The sequence below is a fragment of the Eulemur rufifrons genome, chromosome 17 (genome assembly GCF_041146395.1).
Source record: "Eulemur rufifrons isolate Redbay chromosome 17, OSU_ERuf_1, whole genome shotgun sequence".
NCBI classification, from domain to species: Eukaryota; Metazoa; Chordata; class Mammalia; order Primates; family Lemuridae; genus Eulemur; species Eulemur rufifrons.
Window position 1 is genome coordinate 63,081,245 of NC_090999.1, and position 12,904 is coordinate 63,094,148.

At 37.8% G+C, this 12,904-nt stretch overlaps 1 pseudogene; it reads right to left on the reverse strand.

Moving 5' to 3' along the window:
• Positions 1-10,624: 10,624 nt before the first annotated feature.
• On the reverse strand, positions 10,625-12,531 carry LOC138398037 (keratin, type I cytoskeletal 18 pseudogene; annotated as a pseudogene).
• Positions 12,532-12,904: the final 373 nt, after the last annotated feature.

A 12,904-nucleotide genomic window follows, 5' to 3' on the forward strand; every position in this document is an offset into this window, starting at 1 on the left:
TTTCTGACTAAATAGCAATAAAATAATTATTGCCGACAAAAACTATAGAGATTTTTATACTAAATACTAACTAACTTTGCTTTATCTCATGTGTGTAAAACGAGTGTGTATCTTTGGAATTATGGTCAAAAAGTGAATTTTTAATGTATTTTTTAAAATGTTGTGCTTTAGCCTGCTTTGCCTAAATCCAACTGGCATTACTATATTTTGCAGCAAGGCTAACTTTGTGACTTTGAAAAGTGTTCTTCGCGTTGCTTTTTATATGACATCAATTTCACCATGCACCAGAGGTGACTGAGAAACATATTTTGTTGGTTAAAAATATTACAGTAAGTGACTGTCCTCCGTGCAATTTTCAAATAAGAATCAATCAAATCTTGTGTGGCCATGTGCAAATTTTTAGTCAATTTTAACTGGTTTGGCTCTTCCGAAGGTTAAGGTAGTTTAATGGTTGAAAGCACATCGAAGTGCAGCTAGCTGCAAAAGTCAAAGGGGAGAGGATGAGGATTTTATTTCCTTTTAGCTGTTGCGGTGTCTGTTTTCTGTCCAATCTGCCTCTTGCTGCCGTTTAACCCATGCTTTTAAAGACAAGAGGGGTTGAGAACTCGAGGGCCTCTGGCTTCATTTTAACAAGGCGTCGCTAGCACTTTGGTACATAATTTGTCACAAATGTCAGAGGTCACCGGGTGTTCGAAACCTACAGCCAGCAGATGGTCATTATGACAGCAGTTATGTTTCAAAGGCAAAGAAGGTTTTGTGGTATTTACTTTAGTGTGTTAGTGTTATACCTCAAAGTATATCTGAGAAGATTCTAGTTTAAATCAAATCATCCTTGTGGTTGACTTCTTAAGAGTCAGTAACAAAAAATGGGTGAATTTTCAAAAGATATTCTACTTGGTTATTTTGATATAAAATGTACACCACATATATATATAAATATATTTTTTTTTTGCTTTTTTTCCTCATGCTCAACTACTGAATTTATGAGAAGAGTTATAAAAGCAAATTAAGTAGCAAATTATTAAAATGTGCTAATGTGAATTTCTATATCTAGCCAGATCATTGAAAATGTCTAAAATTATAAGAGCTATAGATGAATCTCTGTGCTATAGCTAAATATCATTATCTAATAGCATCATCAGACAGGGCAAATAAAAAGTAATAGATTAGATTGTACTATCTTATAAATGTGTTTACTACTTTAAATTAATAATTTGTTCATGATTTTGTCCCATTTTTTACTTATACCATCTCATACTAAACAATTTTTGACAGGTCCTGACACAATTGAAAAGTAAGACTTAAACACAATCATACTTTTATTAAATAATCCCAGCAAAATTGGTGAAGAAATGTGTTTATGTTAAATAGAGAGGGCCATGATTTCTCAAAACTAGATTTTAAGAGTATGATTTTAGCAACAAGAAGCCTTGGCTGTAAACCAGTCAGGTGTGTGTTTCTATTATGTATTTATGATAATAAAGATAGAAACGTTCTTGAGACTGGTTGAAGTGAGAGAACACTAGTGTTGCCATGGTAGACATACACTGCTGACTTACTGAGCCTACAGAGAATGTGAATGATGATTTCCTAACACCGGTGGTAAAACAGCCCTGGAGAAAGATGCTGACGGCAACTGTGGGACCTTGATCTATCCACACAGCTGTGGGAACATCAGCTCCGTTAAAACTCGAACTTCCTGCAAGATTCTTCACTAATGTTGCTGATGATTTTATCTCACAAAAAATAGAGGGAGCATCAAGAATTGTTACGCCAAACTTCACTTTGATCCATAAGGAAGAATTGTTTAATGGTCTAGACGTGGCAGCAAGCTTGAGAGAAATTAAGACATTATATAGTTAGAATTAAGTTTAGCTGCATGCAATACACAACTCAAATTAACTGGTTTGGTGCATGGGATTTGATTCTCTGCTGAAAATGTACACAGGTCAGCTCTGCAGGGTTACTATAGCGCTATCACAAATTAGTGCTGGTCTCAGCCTCCTTCAGCTTTGCGTTCAGAACAGAACAGGTTAAGAGCACGGATAAAGAGTCCGACTTCATCGCTTCCTAGTTATTTAATCTTTGGCGAGTCACTTCATCTCTCTCTGCCTCCATTTCTATATCTGTAAATAGATTTATAATCACTAACTATAAATTACTTTAATGGAAATTGTTAATTGGAATTGTGGATAGTAATTTGTAATAACTACTCAAAAGTCATAGTAGCTAACATTCAGTGAGTGCTTCTCATGGCTGGATGCTATTCTTAACTCTTCGCTTGCTAAGCACAGACTGTAAAATGCAGCGCCACAACACCAGCCGGCCAGTGTATCTACGTGATCTCTGCCCTCAAATACTATTTAGAGATGAGGAAACTGAGATCCACACCTCCTGTGATTGCTGTCAAGCATGCATAGGTTAATATGTGCAAAGTGTGAAAAATAATTCCTGCTGTGTAGTAAGTGCTACATATACTGCTGGCTATTAGTCTATATCGCCTTCTTTTCTGCTACTGCATTTCTGATATGACCCTCTTCAGCCTAGTCCAAGATGGCTTCTAGAGCTCCAGTCATTTCATCCTCATAAAGGAGAAGCTTATGTCACCCTCCTTTAAGGACACTTTTTGCATACACATAATCTCTAGTTATATCCAGCTGGCCATAGTTTAGGCACATGAACATGCCTTGGTACAAGAGGCTGAAAAATGTGTTCTTTGTTCTGTGTCCTGGTAAAATTTGTGCAGTTTATCACTCAGAAAATAAGAGAAAATTAAATACCAGAGAGACACAACTAACAGTTTCTCTGATGTCATCTAAGAGTTTATAAAAGTATAAAAATTGTCTACTGGAAATTGTCAGACAGATATGTAGCTTAGATGTTTAGGAAAGCATTTATACAAAAACGTAATAGATAAAAGTGTAGGCGTGACCTGACATCATGTCCTTCACTGCTCACTCCCCAGAAAATATTTTAAGGGCAGAACAGTTAAGCAAAACAAAAATAAAAACAAAACCTATGAATAAGGAGGGAATATATAAAAGAATAAATAAAGAATATCTAAAGAAATCATAGTGATTGTTCTGATGAGCTTATATTTACAAATGAAAGGTAATGTCAGAGACCTCTATGGCTAACACTAAGAGGTGAAAGTCAAAGAAGAGATAAAGTTTTAGGGATAATACCGAAAACGGGAAACTGCACTTTAGCTGTGCTTGGTATACAAAGATGAACAAAAAGGAGAATCATTTTGTGTGGGAAGATGAAAGTGAAACACAGAACTACCCATCTCTTATTCTTTACTTTCAACCTCCAATATAAAGACCCTTCATCTTTAGAAGAGTATAACAAATATCGTTAAGACAGTCACCTCCACCTGCTGTGTCTTTCCTGCATTGTGCTTTGCATATACAGTTTCTACTGTCTGGAATATCTTTCCTATCTTCTTCAGTCAGAAACTCCCACACAATCTCTAGGATACCGTTCAAACAATCCTAGAAAGCCCAGGGAGAGTGGGAACATTTCAAGAAGACACATCTGTCAGATGATAGCCAAGATCCTTTTTACACGGGGACAGGGTAAGGCCAGCTTAGGTTAGCCGGATGGGTCAGACTCAGAATTTTAGTTCCGTATGCCACAGCTCCTCCTAAGCCAGGAGGCCAGGAACAGATAGCTCCAGGGCATGAGTAAATGCCAAAATGGGGACAAAATGGGAAACAAAGTCACATATCCAGTCCAACAAGCTGTAAACAGGCCATACGTAACTCTTTACATTAGGAGGAAATATTACAAAAAGAGAGAAATTGGATAATAAATCTGACCTCTGACCTTTAGTCATTTCCACAGATGCCTTCAGATGTCTTTAAAATGTCTTTGGATATCTTAAGTTGTCTTTTCTATTTGTCAGCTTTAGCTCTCTCAGCTGTAAAGGGACTTTCAGGACAAGTTATGACAATTAAGTAAGTGATGCCTATGATGCACTCTGCTTTCTTGCTGGCACAAAGTATTTGTTCAATACTATGTAGCTTAAAAAATCATGAATGAATTGAGTACCTTGCCTAAAATAAAAAGCGGGAATGCATCAACAGTGTCCTAATTTTTAAAAAGAAAACGGCTTTATCTTCACTTGAATAACTTAAATACCCGAAGTTGAAATAACTGTGCTTCCTCTCTCACCTAACTCCCAAACAAGGTCCTCCTTCTGACCTCTCTGTCTCTGTCAATGTTTTCACCTTTCTGGGTTATGCAGGCTCATATATTTGAAGTCCTATTTGATTCTTGCTACCTCATCCTTGCATTTATTCACTTTTCAAGGTATGTAGATTCTAAATGGTCCATGTCACTCACATTCATTCCCATTAACGGAGTTCAAGTCCTCATTTCTTCTCTCCTGAACTGTTTAAAACCATCCTACCTGCTCTTTCACCTTTTCTGCCTCCCCCAGAACAATGCATCCTCCAGAACTCTTACTGATGAATTTCATCTCACTTACTTTAACTCATCATTTCAACCTGTCAGTATCATTCAAAATCCTACTTCTGTCATTTACAACTTATTATCCCTTCCTCAGTGGATCTCCCACCCTTGCTTTATATATCATTTTCCAAATCATATAATTAAAAAGATATGCAATAAGATGAAGTAAAGAGCTCTCCCCACACAATTTGAAACCACTTTCAAGGTTAATATCAATTCAAACCAATTTAACAAAATAAATATTTTTTGACTTCCTTCCTTCTACAAGGGAGGACAGCAGGTAAAAGTATTTTACAGTCTTGTCAGGAATACAGTCCTGTTTTGAGATTCTATATTTTCATTTAGTAGTAGCTTGGAAAGATATTAATATTTTATGTCCACTGAATAGGGCAAAATGATAATATTAATATCTAAATTATGTTTTAATGTTAATAAAATTATCAGTAAAGGCAATCTAGCTCAGTGTCTAGAATATGATGAGTGTTTAATACATTACATTTTTTAAAAATTAACCATCATGCTAAATCTGCAGAGATACAAAGAGTGAAACATAGCTCCTGTTGTCAGAAAACTTACAGCCCAGTTGAGAGATATTACAGATGTGATAAGTAAAATTCACTAATATTAATACAAAAAACTGAGTGCTATAAGTCTCAGTGAAAGGCAATTGGATTCAAAGTAGGAAGAGGTTACACTAGTCTTGAGGGTAGGCACTAGTTGACTGTTCTTGAAACTGATTTAAGGGTAATTGATTTGAGGGAAATCAGTGAAAGTTTTTGAAGGGGGACTTAACTGACTAGAGCAAGACTTTAATAAAGCTCAACAGAGAGAAACACATAGGTTATATTATAGGTTTAGGGAGAGAAAGCCAGTTGAAAATATATTATTAATAAAATTGCTTTCCTAGCTTCCTTGATTCTTATGCTGCATTTGAAACTATTGACCACTACTTCTTTCTTGACCTTTTCTTTCTCTTCTTTTTACTTCCATTTATCTCTCTCTCAAGTTCTTGTCGAAAATCTTTGGTTATATGTCAATCTTATTTCTGACTCCTTTTTCTCTACTCTTGTCTTAACCACTGATGTTTCCAAAGTTCTGACATAAGTCTCTTTTCATATCATTCCATTTACACTCACTCTTCATGAATTTGTCCAGATTCAGGGTTTCAAATCTTGCCTTTCTTAGCAATTCCCAACACTAAATTTCTTTTCAGAATGCTCTTTTGAGCTAGGGATTTTTATTAACATGGCTCCTAAACTTCCACAATTATATATTGAAACACTTCTACCTCAAGTCAAGTTAGTCACCGTTTTTAAAATGAATTCTCATTCACTCATTTATTACAGGCTCAAATAGTTTTTACACCTATAATATGTACCAGGTATGGCTTCTAGCATTTGGGATTCACCAATGAACAGAAATACGAATCCTCACAGAACTGACATCGCATTGAATTCACTCTGGCCAGGGATTTTCAGTGTTGTAATTCTGATCTTGACTCCCCTCTACCAGCTTTTTTCTACTCCTTCAGTTACTCTCCAGTGTCTTCAGGATAAAATCCATGCTTCTCAGAACAACATTGAAAACCAAGACACATTAGTGATCTAGCCCAGGCTTGCCTACTAGGATCGTTTTTTGCATATACATTTTGCAATTTATATAATTTGCAATTCATCATTGCCATGCTCTAGCTCACTCTTAACCATCGTCCTTACTATTTTCTCTATCTGCTTTCTTCTCCTCACCTCTGCCCAGTCTAGCTAATGCCTACTCATTCCCTGAAATTCAACCAAATGTCAGCTCGTCTATTACCATTCTTTCATTTCCTTATTCTGGATAAAGTGCCCTTCTCTATATTCTTGTGAACATTTTATGTTTACTTACCTTAATCTATTATAAATACTTGCTTTTTTATCTCAATGCAAGCAGTTTCAGAGATAATGGAAAGTGGGTATTTTGTTGTTATTTTTTGATTCCCTATGCCAGTTATCATGTTATTGCTTCATGGTTCCTAATCCATTCTTCTCCTCTCTGCTTTGTGATACTATAGCTGGACCATGTAGACATGTCTCCTTTGCTAGTTGACTTGATGTTAGTCTTGTTAGCAGAGATGTTCAGAGGGACATAAGTAAAAGAAAAAAATAGACTTTTCTTAGGGACCAGTCCATCCATACCCTCTGACAGTTTTCTTGGGCACTTGTTAAGCCTTTTGTAGGGACCAGGTCTGGCCTGACTCTACCCTCTAGCAAGTTTCTCAATGAGGGGGATATTACTAAGGCTGAGGGACAGCCTGCCTCACTCTTGAGTATTAGCCCCTTTGTGGGTCACTTTTCCCTTCCATAAGTTTCTTAACCACCAGCAGACCATGAGTTTCTGTGGCAGTCATGCTTTCTCCCATAGATCTGAGTCTCAGCCTTTGGGGAAATTCCTCTTCTAAGTTTTCAGTTCCTTCTTGTTCACTCTCCCTTAGCCCTAGATATAATAGCTGCTTTCTGTATTTGCTATTTCATTAGAATTGGAGTCTTTTTTAAATTCTATTTAATAACAATTCTTTATATTAAATTTTCCCTGTTCAAAAGACTGGTGTGGTCTCTGTCCACTGGCTGGACTCTGACTAATGCCAGGTAAGTATTGAGAACCAGATTAATTGTGGTTGGTTTGCTTACATGATGATCAATGAAACAGGCTAAAGGTCTAAACTGCTAAATCAGTTAGAGGGCTAGATGTGAGAACCCTTGGCTGGAGCTTGCGTACCTGACTGCAGATGGGAGAAAGAAAAATGGTTAGATTCAAATACCTGTGGCATGTTCAGGCAGGAAAGAAAAAGAGGAAAGAAAAGCCCATACCCCTGCAGTCTTTTGGAATTATATTAAATATCTACATTTGTGTGAAGTAATCTCAAGTACTATCACTATACAATGAGATATGTGAGAAATCAACAGTCTTCCTTTTTTTTTTTAAGAAATAGGATTTTTTGGTTAGGGCTTATCATTTGGGATTATGCATAAAATTAATTAAGTAGATTGCCCTCAAACTAATGGCTCCATGTGGAGATAGCCAGATATATAACTTAGAAGAGTTAGTTTCTCTAAAGAAATGGGTCCTACTGACAAGGAGCACTCAATTTGTGAATGGCCACCTTGCAACAATCCTTTCCATCATTTCAGGAGAAAAGTCACCTGGCCAAAGCTTTACCCCAAATATAACAATAATAACACTTATTGAAACTTCACTATGTGCCATACCATGTCATGAGTGAAATACATGGATTATTTTACTTAAGCCTCATGACTGCCATGAGAAATACTGTTTTAGTCCTCATTATGACTGTTGAACATGCGCTTTTTTCAATGTTGGGAAAAGATATAACCTCAAATCTGTATTCCCTTTGAGCCCCCTTTTTTTCCTCCACTTAATGCCTTGTTCCACTGTAGCTTGTAGAGACTGTCTAGGAGAGTTACCATTCGAGGACAAATTATAGGGGGAAAAATGTCACTATTTTTTCTCTTGAGAACATGCTTTTGGTTTTGCAAGTAAGAATGCAAAATTAATTCCCAAAAGATATAAATAAAAGTTTGTATGCTATATTACTATTATAAATATGGAAATATTTTATAGCATGAGATCTGATGAATATTTTACACATAAATATAATAATAGTTGATAGCTATGAGATATTTACATAGCTTCCCTTTGAATTTAGAATTACATCCAAACTCTCCAAGGAATTTTCCTGTATAACATGGCTCTGGAGCCACATCTCCAAGTTAATTTTGAGGTGTTTTGCCATTTGTTTATTGTGCTTTGGTTATAGTGATTTTTTTGGGTATTTTTTCCTTCTGATTCTAGAATATTACAAGCTCTTTCCTATTTCAGGGGCTTAACATATAGCTGCTCTTTCTTCCTAGAAAGGTCACTCTTTTCATTCCCTTCCTTGCTCTTTCCTATATTTCAGGTCTAACTTAAATTTCACTTCTGAAGAGAAATTTTTCCTGAACACTTGATCTGGAGAATCTCTTAAGTTACCTCATAGTGTTTATCACAATTTATTGTAATACATTTATTTTGTATGTTTACTTATTTACTTTTAAAGTCCCTACCCTTAATTCCATCTTATATTTATTCATCCAATGAACCTAGTTAAGGAAAGGATAAGATAATCATTAGAGAGACCTGCAAAGTCACATATTTTAACATATGTAAAAAAATTTTGAACATGTTTGTTCCAGTTTGTTCTAGCTATATAATGTTTTGTAACGAATTGTCTCACAATTTGGTGGCTTAACAATAAAACCATTTTATTATATACCTCACAGGTCAGGAATTTGGATGACTCTTGGCTGGGTGAATCCATTTTTTCCATGTGGCATGGATGGCAGTCACTTGGCAGCATTCAGCTGGTCAATGTGCAGGTCTGTGAGGTCCAAAATGGCTCTACTTGCATGTACCCCCTTGTGGGGGATGGAAGGCAGGGCTCATCTGGGCCTTTTGACTGGATCCTCTTTAACATGGAGGTCTCTGTCCAGTCAGACTTTTCTTTATATTGTAGCTCAAGGCTCCAAGAACAAGTGTTCCCACAAACAAGAGAGATGTGTGATGGCCCTTTAGCCTTGGAAGTCCTAAGCATTATTTCTAGTGTGCCTAACTGTTCATAATAGTTGAAAGCCCACCCAGATTGAAAGGGAGGGGAAAGTGACTCCACCACTCCACTAAGAAGTGTTAAAGGATTTGCAACCATGTGTTAAAACCTTGATAATATTCACACTCTCACATACGATGCTGATGTTAATTGAGTTCTAGATAAACAAGGATCAGAAATCATAATCTTGCTCTCAAAAGGTATATGAGAATAATGAAAATTATTCTATAGCAGTTACAGTTCAAGGAAAAAAATGTGTTCCATGGAGTATACATTATCACATGAATGTCTGGAACATTAGAGAAAGAAAATATCTTTCCTTCTCTTGTTTACTCATCAAACCTTATCCATATTTTAGGTTCCAGATTAAATTTCAATCTTGTAATATAAATTAAATAATCAATCCAGATTAAATATAAACACTTTTAACTTGAAATCTTCCCCAAATATATCAGTCATAACAAATCTACCTTTCTATTGTTCTCCTAGAATACTACGAAAGTATATTTACTATATATGATTTATCATCATACGTTCAATAATTCCATGCTTCTTCTGCTAGACTATGTGTTCCTGATAATCATGGTGCCATATTTTGATGTGGCACAGAGTATACACTCAATAAGTGGATATTGAATAATAATTACTTCATAAAACATGAAACAGCAGATTTGATACATGAGTTTAGCATAGAAAACCCGAACCATCAGTTCAACAGATTTTTGTGTACTAGGAACTATGTTTATATTAGCATTTCTGTGTGGAAATCCATTTCAAGTTCTAAACTAACAAGGTGAAAACAAACATTTTGAACTATATCATTGTTTAATTCATATTCTGTTATATTTTATCCAGAGGAATTAGGAGGGCCACATTAATTTGTATCCTCTTAGGGGCTTTCAGGAAACCTACAAAGTATTTTAATCTCAAATAGAGGACAAAAGCATAGATCCTAGAGTCAGTCTGCCTTCATTCAAATGTTTTGTTTTGGCCAAGGCTGGATTTGAACTCTTAGGCTCAAATGGTCCTCTTGCCTCATCCTACAGAGTAGCTGGGACTATAGGTGCGTACCACTGGGCCTGGCTCGTAACCTCATGTTTTTTACTTCACTGCAGTCTTAGTTTCTCTATCCGAAAGTGCAAATAATAGTAACTATTTCATAGGGCTGTTGTGAAAAATAAATGAGAGTAATCAGGTAAAACCCTTAGAGCAATAACTGGCATATGGTAAGCATTTATCAAATGTACTCTATAGTTCTTTGTATTTCAATCAGAACAATTGGCACACTTACATATGAATATGTTTAACTTCTTTCCTTCTATATTTTGAGATCTTGTAGTTAAGTAAATTTATGTTATGAAACTGGCTTTTATAAAATTTTAACAATGTTTTATAATAACAATTTTTATTTTGGTTTACAGAGTTCTTTCATGTTTATCGTTTATACTCTTTTCATTTCAGTGACCTCTGAACTTTTTATTAGCCTCTTGCTCCCCTGCTCCTGCCGCCTCAATGCCTCAGAACTCTGGTGTTGTTACTCTCAGACACCACTTTGCCATCTACCATCCTGTGGGGTGTGGTCTTTTGGATGGTTTGCATGAAGTTGCTGTTATTGAGGGCATCACTGAGATTGAAGTCCTCCCAGTCTCCAAGCAGGCAGTTATAGGTGGCAATCTCAGCCTCCAGCTTGACCTTGATGGTCATTAGGGCCTTGTAATTCTGGGCCTGGCACTGCTTCTCTGCCAGTGTCTGTGCCAGCTCTGACTCCAGGTGCAACAAGACCCCATTGAGCTGCTCCATCTGCGTAGCCTCCACCTCCCACAGGCTGTTCTCCAAGCTGGCCTTCAGATTTCTCATGGAGTCCAGGTCTAAACTTCAATGACATCTAGGCTACCATGAACATCATCTCAGCAGCTCCGATCACAGTGCAATGTGAGGTGACCACTGTGGTCTCTCCTTAATCTGCTGGGACCAGTACCTGTTCATGTCCTCTTGGCTCTTCTGAGCCAGTTTGTCATTCTGGGCCTGATGCCTGCCATGATCTTGCTGAGGTCCTGGGATTTGGGGGCATCTACCTCCACAGTCAACCCAACACTGGCAATCTGGGCTTATAAGCCTTTTATTTCCTCATCATGGTCCTTCTTCAGGAAGAACACCTTCTCCTTGAGAGTCTCAATCTCTGTCTCTAGCTGTGGGCAAGCAACATCAGTGTCATCAGTGACCCTGAGGAACCCAGGGATGTTGCTTTCTACAGGCTGGTGCATGGCCAGCTCTGTCTCATACTTGACTCTAAAGTCATTATCAGCAGCAAGATGGGCAGTGTCAACTGCAGAATGATGCAGGCATTGTCCAAAGAATTTCCAAAGATCTGAGCCCTCAGGTCCTCTATGGTCTTGATGTAATGTCCCCTGTCTCTGACCTGGGGTCCCTTCTTCTCTAGATTTTCCCAGATTTTGCTCTCCCATCTTCAATTATCAGTCTCCAAGCTCCTCATTCTGTCTAGGTAAAAGGCCAGGCAGTAGTTCAGGCCTTGCATGGTTTCCTTCTTGATCTTGTCAGCGTTGATTTTTTTGAGGGGTGGTGCCCCAGTTCTTTGGCTCTTGGCTTGGAAGAATCACAAACTGGGCCAGCGCAACGGAGAGATGACAGATATAAGCAACTCACATAAGCAGCTTTTATTGCAGGCTTTTCAGCATAAAATAGAAAGTGAAAGGATGTTTCCTGAGTGGAAATGGGTCTATCTGCAGGAGTGGATAAGATGCTGGGGTTTTACCACACTTTTACTTTTATGTCTGTACCTTATGATATACTAAATGGTAGATGTGATATTCATTATGTCTCTGGGGAAAAGGGTGGAGAGTTCTTAGAGCTAAGGGCTCTCCTCAATTTTATCCTTATAGGGTAAATTCCAGAGGTTGCCATGACAATTGTAAACTGTTATGGTGCTGTTGGGTGTGATTTTTATTATGCTAATGTGTGTTAATGGGAAAAGGTTGCCTTTGGACATGAGCTTCTGGTTTCTGCATGCTCCTGGCGGGAACAGTCCCTAACCTCAAGTTCCTGCTCTTGGGGATTTGATTCTAAATGCTCATTGGCCTCTTCATTTTTGCCCTGCTCCTCTTTTCCTGTGGTTAGCGCTGCCAACCTACCCCTGTCCTAACAGTCTGGATGCCCACCAGACCCCCAGCCATCCCCACAGCCAGGTCCCTGAAACCCCAGCCTCCGGAGACAGACACAGAGATACGGGAGCATAAGTCCCCGGCACCTGCATAAATGCTGGCATGTTGCTGGCAGGGCAGATGCTGTGACTGGACACCTGGGAGGAGCCAGGGACCAGTAACTGGTGGAGAAGTGGTTGAGAAGGTGGTGGAGCAAGTGGAGGAAAGCAAGAGGACAGGACTCAGGTTCAGGCCCATTTATACTCTTTCTTTTAGCATTTTTTTTTATTTCAAAATACTAGGGAGGTACAAATATTTTTTTGTTACATGGATACCTTTTATAATACTTAAATGAGGGCTTTTAGTATGCCCATCATCCGAATAGTGTTCAATGTACCCGGTAGGTAGGTTTTTACTCCTCCCCTTCTTCCCCACACTTCCTGATTTCCAATGACCTTCACATCTCTTTGTGCCCACTGATTAGCTCCCAATTATTAGAGAGAACACATGGTGTTTGTATTTCCATTCCTGAGATACTTCATTGGGATAATGGGGTCCCGTTCTATCCGAGTTTCTACAAAAGACATTATTTCATTCCTTTTTCAGGCTGAGTAGTACTCCATGGTGTGTA